The sequence below is a fragment of the Gekko japonicus genome, unplaced genomic scaffold (assembly GCF_001447785.1).
Source record: "Gekko japonicus isolate JY-2015 unplaced genomic scaffold, Gekko_japonicus_V1.1 scaffold2887, whole genome shotgun sequence".
In the NCBI taxonomy this organism is placed as follows: Eukaryota; Metazoa; Chordata; class Lepidosauria; order Squamata; family Gekkonidae; genus Gekko; species Gekko japonicus.
The window spans coordinates 178,769-192,883 of NW_015167142.1; the positions used below are offsets into that span (position 1 = coordinate 178,769).

The 14,115-nt window shown below is 48.2% G+C and overlaps 1 protein-coding gene across 2 annotated transcripts in view; it reads right to left on the minus strand.

Moving 5' to 3' along the window:
• Positions 1–8,472, minus strand: part of FAM49B (family with sequence similarity 49 member B) — an 82,932-nt gene extending 74,460 nt beyond the window's left edge. For both annotated transcript variants that reach the window (XM_015413071.1, XM_015413070.1), the window contains exon 1: positions 8,347–8,472. The gene's annotated coding sequence lies outside the window, so the exon portion shown is untranslated. The remainder of the gene's footprint in view (positions 1–8,346) is intronic.
• Between the last annotated feature and the right edge of the window lie 5,643 nt (positions 8,473–14,115).

A 14,115-nucleotide genomic window follows, 5' to 3' on the forward strand; every position in this document is an offset into this window, starting at 1 on the left:
ACTAAAGACAAGGACGGCTGAGGTTTAGATATTGGCATAAAATAATCAGCCAGACTCCAGGAGCTCCAGCTCCTGATCATAACCAAACCAATGGCGGTTGAACTTTCTCAATGCAGCCTATAAGATGGGCTTGTAAATAGACCACTCTCCATTTACATGGAAGGCTACCAGAGAATGATCCGCAGGTATGTCAGGTTGATCTTCCCTCCCTGGAAAAATACGAGAGACAATCCCAGCTGACAGAACCAGAGACAGGGCTTCTTTCAATTGGGTGGCTCAAGCAGAGGGCCTCTCACTTGAGGCATATATGGTGGCTTCCCATATTTTTCCTTGTCAACTTGGATCTCTTAGTCCTTCAACTCTGCCAATTACCCTTGTTCCCTTTCTCACATTCTCCACCCACCCCTTCCAGCATCGTCTTCCGTCAGTGGGTGAGGATGTTTGTTTTGTCTGGCAGCTCTTCCCTGCTGCTTATTAAACCTTCCTCCCCTCCATGTGTTTTAACTGCTTTTAAATATTTAGATGAGATTTTAATGTTGTTTTAATGTATTTGTTTGCCAGCTTAAAAACCCGAAACTGGGTGGAATGATGGCTTTGTTTTAATTACATCAACAAATAAAAATGTACTCTGCCCAAAATTTGTCATTATACCTCCACCACCTTCAAGTACTCTTCATAACACAGTTCCGCAAAGCCTTTTGTACTATTAATTTGCTAGCCTGTACGCACACATTTCCTCCAGTATTTCTTTTTTTAAATCCCTTATCATCCCCTGGTCTTTGGATGAGGACCAGACCAGTACACAAAGCTACTTTTGTTGTCATCAAAGACACAATAATAGCCGTGCTCAGCTCTCTCTGCCCTCCCCCCAAAGCATCAGGCACTGCCAAGATGGGACGCTGACGGGGCAGACATGTGCCACTAGAGAAGCCAGGTGATTTTTTGCACAGAACAGTTTGCCACAAGATTTCCTCCTCCTGCTTAGTGCCCTGATGTTCCTCATGCGGTGCTGGAAAAGAACATGCCCCAAATCATACAGGAGAGCAACACCGAGCCAGCCTTTGAAACAGCTATCCTTCCTGTTTGCCTGGGTTGACGAAGCCATGCTTTCGTGCATTGAAAAAAAGTGTGGTTCTCATCCTCTTTCAAGCCACAAATTTTCACACTTTTAACCCAACTCCCCCCCTAGAAAACTCACTGTGGAGTCCCACAGTCTCCGACGGTCACGCTTGCTTGCCTTCCAGAATACTGCAGCTTCAACAATGTGACTTCAGCCATTTGCTAAGCTAGCGTGTCAGATGAGTAAAAGAAGTATGTATTGCCAGCGGAATACTGGATGGACTGCTGGCCTGATCCTGTCGGTTCTACTTGTGTTCTCGGGTACTTTGCGGGCTACATACTTCTGCAGGCTTACTCATAAGGTTGCTCCGATTGTTTTTCACTCGCCCAGGGAGAAAGCAGCTTAAGTGGTCTTAGCTATACTGGACATTTTTTTAATCCATTATTGCAAGCTGCCTTAAACCAAAAGGTGGATGTAAATGGTTTAATAAATAAATAGCCTTTCTTGAGCCATGTGACTGGTTTTACCAATCTACCCACTGCTTTCAGCATCAGGCACCGCTGGTTTGGGGCCTCCCCAGCCCCCAAGTTCTTTGGTGGTGGAGAGTGCCGTCAAGCCCCAGCCAACCTACAGTGACCCCATTGGGTTCTCAAGACAAGAGATGAACAGAGGTGGTTTTGCTATTGCCTGCCTCTGCTTAGCAACCATGGCCTTCCTTGGTGGTCTCCCATCCAAGTACTAACCAGGGCCGACCCTGCTTAGCTTCCGTGAGTTGATGAGATCAGGCTAACCTGGGCCACCCATGTCAGGGCCTCAAGTTCTCTGCTAGTGCTAAATTACCATCTGGATGAGGGTGATCAGTCCCTTGGCAGATGTGTGGAATATCCTTTCAGAAGTAGGAGATGGAGCTTGATGCCTTTTGGGTCCTTTCCTGCCGCATGATTCCATGTGTTTTGTTTGATTCCTTCTAGTGGGAAAGAATGAATAACCTGCACTTCTGTCATCAGGGCCTCGTAGCTGATGAAACACAGAATATCTGAATTGTGCCGCGTCTCTAAGCTTTATTGACACACCTAAATCACACATGAAAATTACAGCTGTGTGATGATTCACAGTTGCCAGGTATTTATGCCTCTCTCTGTGTACTATTTCGTCTACAATAGCCTGAGATGAAAGTCATTATTCACACTACCCATAAAACCAGGCAGAAATCTATAATGAATGACTACGTAAGCCAGTGTGAAAGGACTTAGGACAATTAGGAAAAACAATGTGTCACATGGAAAAGAAACCAGCAAAGCAAAAGACCCCATATACTACTCATCCAAAAAAAAAAGTGTTAATACCATCACCACAGTGGGAGAACAGCGGCATGCAGGGCCGGAAATATATCCATAATCTTTCTGAGGGCTAGCACTGAATGTTAATATAAGCCAACACCAACCTGTAAGGCTATAACCCAGTACGAATTCCTAAACAGAAACATTACATCTGAACACATGAAGCTGTTCTATACTAAGCCACAGAACTGGTACATCTAGCTTGGTATGATCTGGGTGGCAGTGTTTTTTAACAAGATCTTGTGCACTGTACGCTAAATATGAGCACCCAGCGTGATGCAGTGGCAAGGAAGACTGATGTGGTCTTGGGGTCTATCAACAGAGGCATAACATCCAAATCACAAGATGTCATAGTCCACCTGTATACCACATTGGTCAGGCCGCACCAGAAGTACTGTGTGCAGTTCTGGAGGCCTCACTTCAAAAAGGATGTATAGAGAGGGTGCAGAAGAGAGCGACGAACAAGATCAGGGCCTGGAGACCTACAAGGAAAGGCTGAGGGACTTGGGAATGTTCAGTCTGGGGAAGAGGAGGTTGAGGGGGGACATGATTGCTCTCTTTAAGTATTTGAAAGCCTGTCACTCCGAGGAAGGCAGGGAGCTGTTCCTGTTGGCAGCAGAGGAGAGGACTCAGTCACAATAATGGGTTTAAATTACAGATATTAGGATTGTTATTTTTTTTTACAGTAAGAGTTGTGCAACGGTGGAATCAGCTGCCTAGGGAGGTGGTGAGCTCCCCTTTACTGGCAGTCTTCAAGCAGCAGCTGGACGAACACTTGTCAGGGATGCTCTAGGCTGATCCTATGTTGACTGGGGGGTTGGACTACATGGCCCCTTCCAACTCTATGATTCTATCAATTCTGGCAGTGACTCTCCAAGGTCTCAGGCAATGGTCCTTCATAACCCTGTCCCTCAGGGTCCTTTTTAACTGGTGACGCCAGAGACTGAACTTAGGGCCTCCTGCACCATACTGCTACAGTCTGACCCAAAGTCACTGGCCAGAGAGCGATCCCAGGTCTGGGGCAGATGACTACTTACAGGGGCGGCCACCCAGGAAACCCACTCAGGAGGAAGAGTAGTTATTAATGAAGCAATAAATGGGGGTTTTAGTTGCCTGGAGCCTGGGATCTTTCTTTCCCTGCCGAAACCTCAAATAACAGACAATACAATAAGCAGGGCGATAAAGAACAGCTCATGGGCCAGAATTAAAGGCTGAAATCAGCACAACTCAGCTGCTGAGTGTGATCAATCACACTAGAGGAAATATTGTCTTTCAGCTGTACTTAACAGGAAAGAGAAAAATAACATTTGAAGCAGCAATTTGTAGCTTTGCTCGTGAGATATTTTTTTTTACAACAGCAGCCAACGTAAGTCATTTGATCCTACAAATGCAGAATAAGTCTCTAGCCGTTTGACCGAAGAGTCAAAAATATCGGTTTATATTTAGAGGGCGGTTGGGACGGAGTCGCCGCCTGCAGTGGCTCCTTCTAACACGACCTCATCCCACAAGGTGAGCTTGCGCAGGGAGACTTTTAGGTTTGCGGTAGCAGACAGATGAAGGGTTGGGCCGTTCACAGATGAAGGAAGAGAAAGAGAGCGAGAAGAAAGGGAGGAAGGGTGCTGATTATATCACAAGAAACTCACAAGAGGAACTGAGATAAAAGTAACTGAGAGGTTCCCAAGGAAGTTAATTGTTTCAGTAAAGGGATCAAGCGATGGTTAAGATTAAAGGGCTCAACTTCAACTGAGAAGAAAGCTGTGAGTACAGTGAACTAGGCTAGTGGGCAGATTCAGGTGGGGTAGCCATGTTGGTGTGAAGCAACAGAACAAAGTTTGAGTCCGGTGGCACCTCTAAGACCAGCAAAGTTCAATTCTGCATGCGACACAAAAGCTTATCCCCAGAATTAAACTTTGTTGGTCTTAAAGGTGCCACTGGACTCAAATTTTGTTCTGTTAGTGGTCAGTCAGTGCTGGCAATGGGTCAGCCCAAAGACCAAGTGGGCAAACAGGTGGAGATGGAATCCTAAGTGGATGCAACTGGAAAGGAAGACAGGAGTTTTCCAGAAAGAACTTCAGAGTAGCCGAGCACAGCTAACAGGAAGAAACGGGGAAAATTGCACGAAGCAGCATCAAAAAAACATGAATATGTGAAACTGCCTCATACTGAATCAGACCACTGGTGGGTCAATACTGTCTACTTAGACAGGAAGTGGCTCTCCAGGGTCTCAGGTAGAGGTCTCACGTCACCTACTGCCTAGGCCTTTTAACTGAAGATGCCGGGGATTGAACCTGGAACCCTTCTGCATGCCAAGCAGATGCTCTACCACTGAACCACAGCCCAACCAAACAGAATATCAGTAGAGGTGGAATATAAACCTTTAGATTTGAGGGGTTCCCAAAACCTCCTTTAAAATCCTCGGCACCACATTTTCAGAGAGTTTGCTGAGCCCCGTTTGTTGGAGTAATGGGTAGATTTCTTTACTCATTCAGTGCCATCCGTGGATACAACATCCGACAGAACATCACAGATTATCTGAGGAGTGTCTGGCTGAAAAGCTGCAATATAAATGGGCTTTGGCGGCCACATAAAGCAATCCTGTTCCTGCTTGCTGGAGGTTGAAGCTCTGTTGTAACAGAGAGCAGGCAAGAGGCCTTGAGGAGGTTTCAGTTTGTGTTTGATGTGTAAGTTTTTGACTGTGTGGTTCAGGCCTTGGTTCAAAAATTTGAGGTGGGCAGGGCATAAATATGTAATAAATAAAATTAAAAATACAGATGAAAAGCAAGTCCTTGTCCAGAGGAACTTAAAATCTAACTGCACAGAACAAAGATAAATAGTGATGTATATGTGTTACCTGTTAGAATGATTTCACGTTGTTTTTACGCGGTGTTGCATTGTTTACTCTAGTGTTACCCACCGTGTTCCGAGTTTGTATTTCATCCAACCCTGGACAGGCAGAAATCCCCTTCCGGTACATTTTGTAACTATCTGCTCTCAGCTTCTAACAGAGTTATTTCTGAATAACCCACAACCACTACTAGATCTACCCTCCGTGAGTTCCTTTTCCTTTTTCAAAAGCCCTTTCAACTAGCAGTCAGTGTCACATCACACGGGAGCAAATGAAGGAGGGGCGGGGTTAGGATCTGGCCAGAGATTGCTTGTTCTATTTCCTGAACATTCTGAACGATCCCCCCCCCCAAACTGCTGGCACTAAATATAGCTGAAATAACAGTTAAATAACAGGAGTGACAGAAAACCAATTTCTTCTGGCTATTTCTTTCTGCACCACATTCCAACGTACCACAGGCTTGGTCAGTTTTTTGTCTTACTTATTTTCACAATGGGGCACAAGGGTGCCAAGGAGGAGAAGGAATGAGAGACTAATCCTGCCTGAAGAAAATGAACCGGGTGCACAAGGTGGGGGAAGCAGGAGAAATACACACACACACACACAAAAGATGGAAGCGGGCAGAAGGCACAGCACTTAGGCAGAAGAGAAGCAGACTGCAAATGAAAAGCGAGGGCACACGTGGGGCAAAGGAAGCCAAGGAGGGATTGCTTCAGATCAGAAAACAGGAAGTAACATGGGGAAGGGAGGAAGAGGGCTGAGTCAGATCTACCTGAGTAGGGGACACGCAGCAGTCCGGTTCGGTGTATATTTGCCCTTTATTTATTTACTTACTTATTGTATTCCATTTATACCCCGCCCTCCCCGCCAAGGCGGGGCTTCCATAAAATGCATATATAAAGACAACTAAAATCCATCATAAAGACAACCAAAAACCATAAATAAATGAGTTATCCTAAAGTGCTGGAACAGTATTCAGATAAAGTGCGAGGGCAGAGAATTTCAGATTCAACAATACTCCATAGGTGGCAATAATAATGATGTCCCTGCACCAGCTCCATTGATCTCCTTAGGTACATGCAGCACAGGCTGGCTATAGATGGTGAGGCCAGGGCACAGGGATACTCCTCGGGGTACAGTGCGGCTCCTTAATCCAACGCCTGGTGGAAGAGCTCTGTGTTGCAGGCCCTGCAGAACTGTAAAAGGTCCTGCAGGGCCCTGATCTCTTCTGGGAGCTCAGTACGGAGCCGCCACTGAGAAGGCCCTGGCCCTGGTTATCGCTAGCCTGGTGTCTTTGGAACCTGGAAGGCCCAACCGGTTTGGGGCCCCTGAACGCAGTGCTCTCTGGGGGACATATGTTGAAGTATGCAATGGAAGTAAGGAGACACAGGGCTGCATATCCGAAGATACAATAGCAAAAGGGGGAAATGTGGAAGAGGAAGTATTAGAAGGGTGGTAGCTGGAAAATTATTTCACAGAGAATTGTTTTTCGGAGTACTGATTCAGAGACAGGGGGGGTATAAAGCTGCTGGAATCAACAGAGGCAGGACTGGGAGGAAGAAGGGCACTTCTTTTAAGGAAAAAAAAGAATGTATCAGATCTATGCACAATACCCCAAAGGGAGGAAAAGGAAGCACCCATCAAAAATAAGTCCAGGTTCAAGCAGCAACTGAGGAGAGGGGCAGTTATAGGGAAGGGGACAGAGAAGAGTCAAGGAAGGTCTTGAAAAGATGCAGGTGGAATTTAATATCTCGCACGTGGATATAAAGACGACGACAGGACAGCGGAGAAGGTTCATGAGGAAGCAGTGAATGAGTGAAAGAAAGGACCATGACAGAGGGGGGACCTTGCCCAGAATAAGGGCAGAAGATCAAGAGGAGGAGGAGGGGGAAAAACAGGTAGCAATCAAGAGGAGGAAAACAACCGTGGCCCAAACAGCAAGCAAGGTGGAGTACGTGCATGAGGAAGGGTCAAAAGGTTCAAGGAGAGAACAACACCTAAAAGGACGACTGCAGGAGTGCAGAGTCCAAAAAGAAGAAGAGATCAAGATTAGGGGGAGGGCAGCCCGGGTTCAAAAGGAAGCTGCTGTTGAAAGGAGAACGGCTCGATTCGAATCCAGCAACCACCGCAGAGAGTCCAACAAGATCTTGGGGAGCACAAATTTTCGAGTCAAAAAGCTCCCTTCATCAGACAAGAATATTTTCCGACTTGGCGTCTGACGAAGGGAGGTTCGATGCCCGAAATCTTATACTGCCCAGCAGTGTTCCCTCTAAGATGAGTTAGTGTGAGCTAGCCCACAGTTTTTTAGCCGGTGGCTCACAGACTTTTGTCTCAGCTCAGGAAGGCTCCAGAGCAAACTAATGTATGCAGTAGCCAAATTGCTCGCTCACAACTCTAATGCCAGTAGCTCACAAAGTAGAATTTTTGCTCACAAGACTCCGCAGCTTAGAGGGAACATTGCCAGATCTTGCTGGTCTCTATCTGGTCTACTGCAAACCAGCACGACTGCCCTCTGAAACTAATTTCGGAAGGGGGGGGGGAGATTACATGGAGAAAGCGTCGTAAAAGAGAGAAACAGACAAGATCCCAAAAGAAGCAGCGTTCAGGGAGGGGGGGGCTCACGAATATAGAGCGTGACAAGAATGCAGGGGAGGAACCCCTCAAAAATGGCAAAAGATAAATGGATGAAATGGAAAAGGGTGGAGGGGGATGAGAAGCAAGTGGAGATGCCCGAAATAAGCATCGTTTTGCGGGGGGGGGGGGCTGTTTTGCGGAGAGCCGAAGGGAAGCGCCCGAAGAGGAAAGTCTGGAGCCGACCCACGTGGAAGGCAGGAGGGCGACGCGGCGCGAGCGGGGGCAGAAGACGGGAGCACGGGGCGGTTTCTATGGAGACGGGAAAGGTGCGCGTGGAGCAGGGGAGGCTCAGGGAGGGGCGAAGGGGGGCAGGGCGAGTCCATGTGCCGTGGGGGAGGAATACCAAAGAGCGCCTCAGGCAGCCTGAGAACGCGAGAAGGGGGGGGTGACAGATATCGAAGAGGAAAAGAGGGCGGGGTTGTTTTTTTTAACCCTCCCCCCCCATTTTTCCCCCCTGTGATACTCACCGCGCTGCCCCCTCCCCCGAAGCTGAGGGGAGGGACCGACCTGGGCAGCAACGCCGGAGCCGCCCGCGGGGACCAGGCAGCCGTTAAAGAGCCGCCGCCACCAGGGAGACGACGACCGCCGGCGGGCGTGCGTAAGGCGCGTGCGTGCCAGTGACCCGGATGTACCGGGTAAGCGCGAGCCCTGCCAGTTGGAGCGCGGCAGGGCGGTTGCTGTGGTGGCGGTGGAGGCTGGCCAAGCAGTGCGCATGCTCCCTTGGCAGCGACCCGAACGTTTCGGGAGGAGGAGGAGGGGAAATCTTCCGTTTCACAATTCGTAGGTAAGGCTGAAATACAGCGGGCGGGCAAAGAAATGTCTTGGGAAATAAAATTATCCCAACAAAGCTGCGATCCTACACATACGTCATGGAACATAAACCCCCTCGGATTCAGTTATTTTATTTTGTCTTTACCTCCCCAAGGCAGCCTTCTGGTCACACACACACACTCAGCCTAACCTACCTCGCAGGGTTGTTGTGAGGCAAAAATGGCAGAAGGGACAATGACGTAAGGTCACCCAGCAAGAATCCATAGCAGAGCAGGGATTCGAACCAGGGTCTCCCCAGAACCTAGCCCAACATACTAACCAGAACATCCCCATGGGCTCTCAGACTGACAGATTAATCGCATTAAAAGATATTCTAGATTAGCCTGTAAAATGCAGAGTTTAAAAAGCAGACGGAAACACCATTTTCCGGGATGTCTTACTCACTTGTAACGCTCTTGACTTCTGCCTGCTGGAGAGATCTCAATAGGCGCAGCAGTCCCTGTCCCCATTACATAAACTTTATTGCTTAATTGGAGACAAAAACACTGGGACTTGGATCAGTTGTACTAAACTGGGCTCCCCTTTCCCATAGTTAGCTTGCAGGCAGGGGAGGGGAAGGAGGCAAAAGGGGAATCCAGAAGGTCTTCGCTGTTGTACTTTTTCTCGGGCTATTCGCACGGCCTTGTTCATTTTTGGGCTACCACCTGCGCCTTCTACCCCGATCTGAAGGTAGGGAGAATATCTCCCCTTGGGAAAAAAAGCAACTACAAGGAAATCACAGTACAAAGTTTGAGTCCAGTCAGTGGCACCTTTAAGACCAACAAAGTTTAATTCTGGGCAATGCTCCCTCTAAGCTGTGGAGTCTTGTGAGCAAAAATTCTACTTGGTGAGCTACCGGCATGAAAGTTGTGAGCGAGCGATTTGGCTGCTGCATCAATTAGTTTGCTCTGGAGCCATCCTTCCTGAGCGAAGACAAAAAGGTGTGAGCCGGAAGCTAAAAAGCTGTGAGCTAGCTCACACTAACTCAGTTTAGAGGGAACACCGATTCTGGGCATAAGCTCTCCTGTGCAGGCACACTTCTTCAGATACATAGAAACAGTTTATCCCCCAGAATTAAACTTCGTCAGGCTTCAAGGTGCCACTGGACTCAAACTTTGTTCTGTTGCTTCAGACCAACATGGCTACCCACCTTGATCTATCTTCAAAGGAAACCACAGACTGAGTTTAACTTCAGATGAAAACACAAGCCTCACCTACATGTTGTTGTTCAGTCGCACAGTCGAGTCCGACTCTTCACGACCCCATGGACCAGATCACGCCAGGCCCTCCTGTCTTCCGCCGTCCTCTGAAGTTTGCTCAGTTTCATGTTCGTTGCATCTATGACACTGTCTAACCATCTCATCCTTTGCCGTCCCCGTCTTCTTTGACCTTCAGTCTTTCCCAGCATCAGGGTCTTCTCCAGTGAGTGCTCCCTTCTCATTGGGTGGCCAAAGTATTTGAGCTTCAGTTTCATTATCTGGCCTTCCAGGGAACAGTCAGGGTTGATTTCTTTTAGGATTGACTGATTTGATCTCCTTGCAGTCCAAGGGACACTCAAGAGTCTTCTCCAGCACCATAGTTCAAAAGAATCTATTCTTCAGCGCTCGGCCTTCCTTATAGTCCAACTACGTGACAGATCTGCCAAAAGGGCTGTGTAGGTCCTTCAGGTAGGGATTCCCTAGAGACATCTAGAAACACACATGAAAAACTAGCATGTCAGGGAGGAGCACGGTTGCCACGGAGACCTCCTGGCCTTACTGATTTCCAGGCGACAGAAATCAGCTCCCCTGTAAGAAATGGCCACTTTGGAGGGTGGACTCCATGTCATTGTAACCTCTTCTCCCCAAAGCCCACCCTTTCCAGCTCCACCCCCAAATCTCCAGGAATTTCCCAACATGGAGTTGACAACCCTAGATGCTAGACTAGAACATTACTTCCCGATCCTCTAATTTTCTCTGTGCAGGGGATCTCTAAAAGAGGAACATTCAGTCATATAAGACCCTCAGATGCAAATGAGATACAGAGCAGATCCAAGTTCTACCATTAGGGTTTCCAGTTCTGGAGATTTGGGGGGGGTGGAGCCTGGGGTGTGGGGAGAGGAAGGGGCCTCACCAGGGTACAACGCCGTAGAATCCACCTTCCACAGCAGCCATTTTTTCCGGGGGAACTGTTTCCTGTCATCTGGAGATTATTTGTCATATCAGATCTCCAGGCACCACCTGGAGGTTGGCACTCCTTCCCACCTCTGCAGGCAGGATGCCTCAGCTGCAAAAGCAGATTTTTCTTTTAATGTGTCTTTTCTTTTCAAGTCTTCTCAACGCCTTAAGAACTTCTGCACGCAAGAGAAAAAGAGGAACACAACGACGCCCTGCCCTCGCCCCGAGCAGAAAAATTTATCTAGTTTCCCAACCTAGAGTTTTGACTGAGTTATTTTGCCCATAACATTTAGTAGCCGACAGGTCTCTTACTGTCTGCTAATGTCATTCAGCACTACCCCACCCTTGGCACAGAGCAACTGAGTACCCAGTTAGACGGCTTCCTCCTTTTGAACGCCAGTCACCTCAACAGTCCCAACTTAAGGGTCGGGACACGGTGTTTTCCTCCAAAGCAAAATTCACAGGTGGGGGGATATCCATGGGAGGAAGAAACTAGCAGACGGGAGAGGTGCGTGGAAGTTTCCCCTGGCCCTCCAGTTCTCTCAGCCCTAACCTGGATGGCCCAGGGTAGCCTGATCACATTAGATCTTAGAAACAGGAGGAGGAGATTGGATTTATACCCCGCCCTTCACTCGGAGTCTCAGAGCGGTTTAGAATCTCCTTCCCCTTCCCCACAACAGACACCCTGTGAGGTAGAAGAGAAGAAGAAAAAGAGATTGGATTTATACCCCGCCCTTCACTTGGAGTCTCAGAGCAGCTTACAAACTCCACTCCCTTCCCCTCCCCACAACAGCCACCCTGTGAGGTTGGTGGGGCTGAGAGAGCTCTGACAGAAACTGCTCTTTTTCAAGAACAGCTCTGACAGAACTCATCCAGCCAGGTACAAGTGGAGGGGTGGGGGATCAAACCTGGATCTCCCAGATTAGAGTCCGCGCACTTAACTACTACACCAAACTGGCTCTCAGGGTTGGCCCCGGTTCCTACGTGATGGGAGACCACCAAGGAAGTCCAGGGTCGCTATGCAGAGGCAGGCCATGGCAGACCGCCTGTCCCATCTCTTGCCTTGAAAACCCTACAGGGCTGCTGTTAAGGTGACTACAAATTGACGGCACTTCCCCACCACCACCAGTTCTCTCCTTCAGAACGTATCCCCCTCACAGTTTTAAATCTTTCTCTCCCGGTTGGAGCTCGGGTTGCCATGTCTGAGCTGAGGAATTCCTGGAGATTTAGGGGAGGCCAGAGTTTGGGAGGGGGCCTCAGCGGGGTACAATGCCAATGCTCCCTCTAAGCTGTGTAGACTTGTGAGCAAATATTCTACCTTGTGAGCTACTGCATTAAAGTTATGTGCGAGCGATTTGGCTGCTGCATAGTTTGTTCTGGAGCCCCATCCTTCCTGAGCGGAGACAAAAATGTGTGAGCCGGAGGCCAACAAACTGTGAGCTAGCTCACACTAACTCAGCTTAGAGGGAACACTGCCGTAGACCCCACCCTCAAAAGCATCCATTTCCTCCAGGGGAAACTGGTCTCGGTACCCTGGAGATCAGGCGTAATTCCAGGGAATCTCCAGGCCCCACCTGGAGATTATGTAAAAGTATATGACACTGTGTATGCAGGGCTATTTTTGGGCAGGAACGCACAGGAACGGAGTTCCGGGTGGCTCCCGAGTTGGCCACGCCCAGCAGGAACTCATTAGCATAATGGGCCACGCCCAACAGCAGAAACCCATTAGGATTGGCTACTTTAGAGGTGTGTGGCCTAACATGCAAATGAGTTCCTGCAACCAAAAAAGGCCCTGGGTTTTGACAACAAACAAGGTAAACAGAATAAGAAGCAAAAGGTGGGTGTGGCTGGATGACCACACTTCTGGTAACATGGGGGTGCATCCTTCCTGAGCTAAGACAAAAATCGTTGAGCTGGAGGCTAAAAAACTGTGAGCTAGCTCGTACTAACTCAGCTTAGAGGGAACACTGACTGTGATCCTCAGTTTTTGTATTATCCCACCTGGAGGTTGGCAACCTTAGATCCCTTTCTTGCGTGCCATTTCCCGTGTTCCCAAGTGACCCTCCGCCCACCCTGGAAGAATCGCAAAAGCTTGTTTGTCTATACAGGCAATGCAAATGGGGAACGTACCTGGGAAGAAGAAGAGATTGGATTTATACCCCGCCCTTCACTACCCAAAGGTGTCTCAGAGCGGCTCACAAACTCCTTTCCCTTCCCCTCCCCACAACAGACACCCTGTGAGGTAAATTTCCCTTCCTAATATGTTTCTTTTTTTAAGTGTCCGGGCTCAACTACATGTATTTGAATGTACCAGGCACCTCTTCCATGAAACCTTTGACCGTAGCCCCATCCCTTCGCCAATCGCTGAAAGAAACTCGGGCAACTTGGTCTCCATTCATCCTGGCTATCACCTTCCACCCTACGCACGCACTCTCTAAATTTAGATCTGAAGGTCCTTGGGGATATTTCGCATGCTTTATTCTGTAAAATGCCACACCCGTGGATGGCTGTCTAAAAATAGTTATGTATATCTTTGGGCTTGTAGGCTGTAATATCTATGGATACGTCTGGACCACCCATTCACGGGCATCCAGAATGTGCCAGCGGAAGTAAGGTGGCCATTTTTGTCCTGTTCCTTTCACAGCTGGAGGATGGGCTAAATCATCAACAGGTGTAACTTCCCACTAGGATGGAAATGCAATAAGTGTGGGACAGAAATGCCGTGAGTATGGGACAGTGCGAGAGCTGGGTTCCAGTCCCCAATCTGCCACTGAAGCATATTGGCCAGTCAGTCTCTCAGTGTGTCAGTCCTCCATCTTAGCCCGACCGGAAGCCTGGATCAATCATAAATTAAGCATAGTCGGTCCTGGCTAGTATTCTGGATGGGTGATCTACAAGGAATACCAGGGGCGTGACGCAGAGGCAGGCAATGGCAAACCACCACTGAACATCTCTTGCCTTAAAATCAACTCTGTCTTACCATCTAGTGGTGGATAACGCTAAAAAGGCTTGAATGTTTGGCTGCCAGACAATCTTAGGATCTCTTGACTATACTACATGCAAGGTCATACCACTGCAACAATAATAGTCTAAGAGTTATGGGAAACAGCAAGAGGCAAGTAGCACCTTATAGCGTTGCCCCCTGAAGCAGCTATTGCAATAATAAACAGAAAAATCCCAAATTAAAGCTACTGATTAAAAATCATACAACTAGCAGGAGAGAATGGTTTCTACTGACCTAGCACAATGCTCCTGTGTTCTGACATTCCT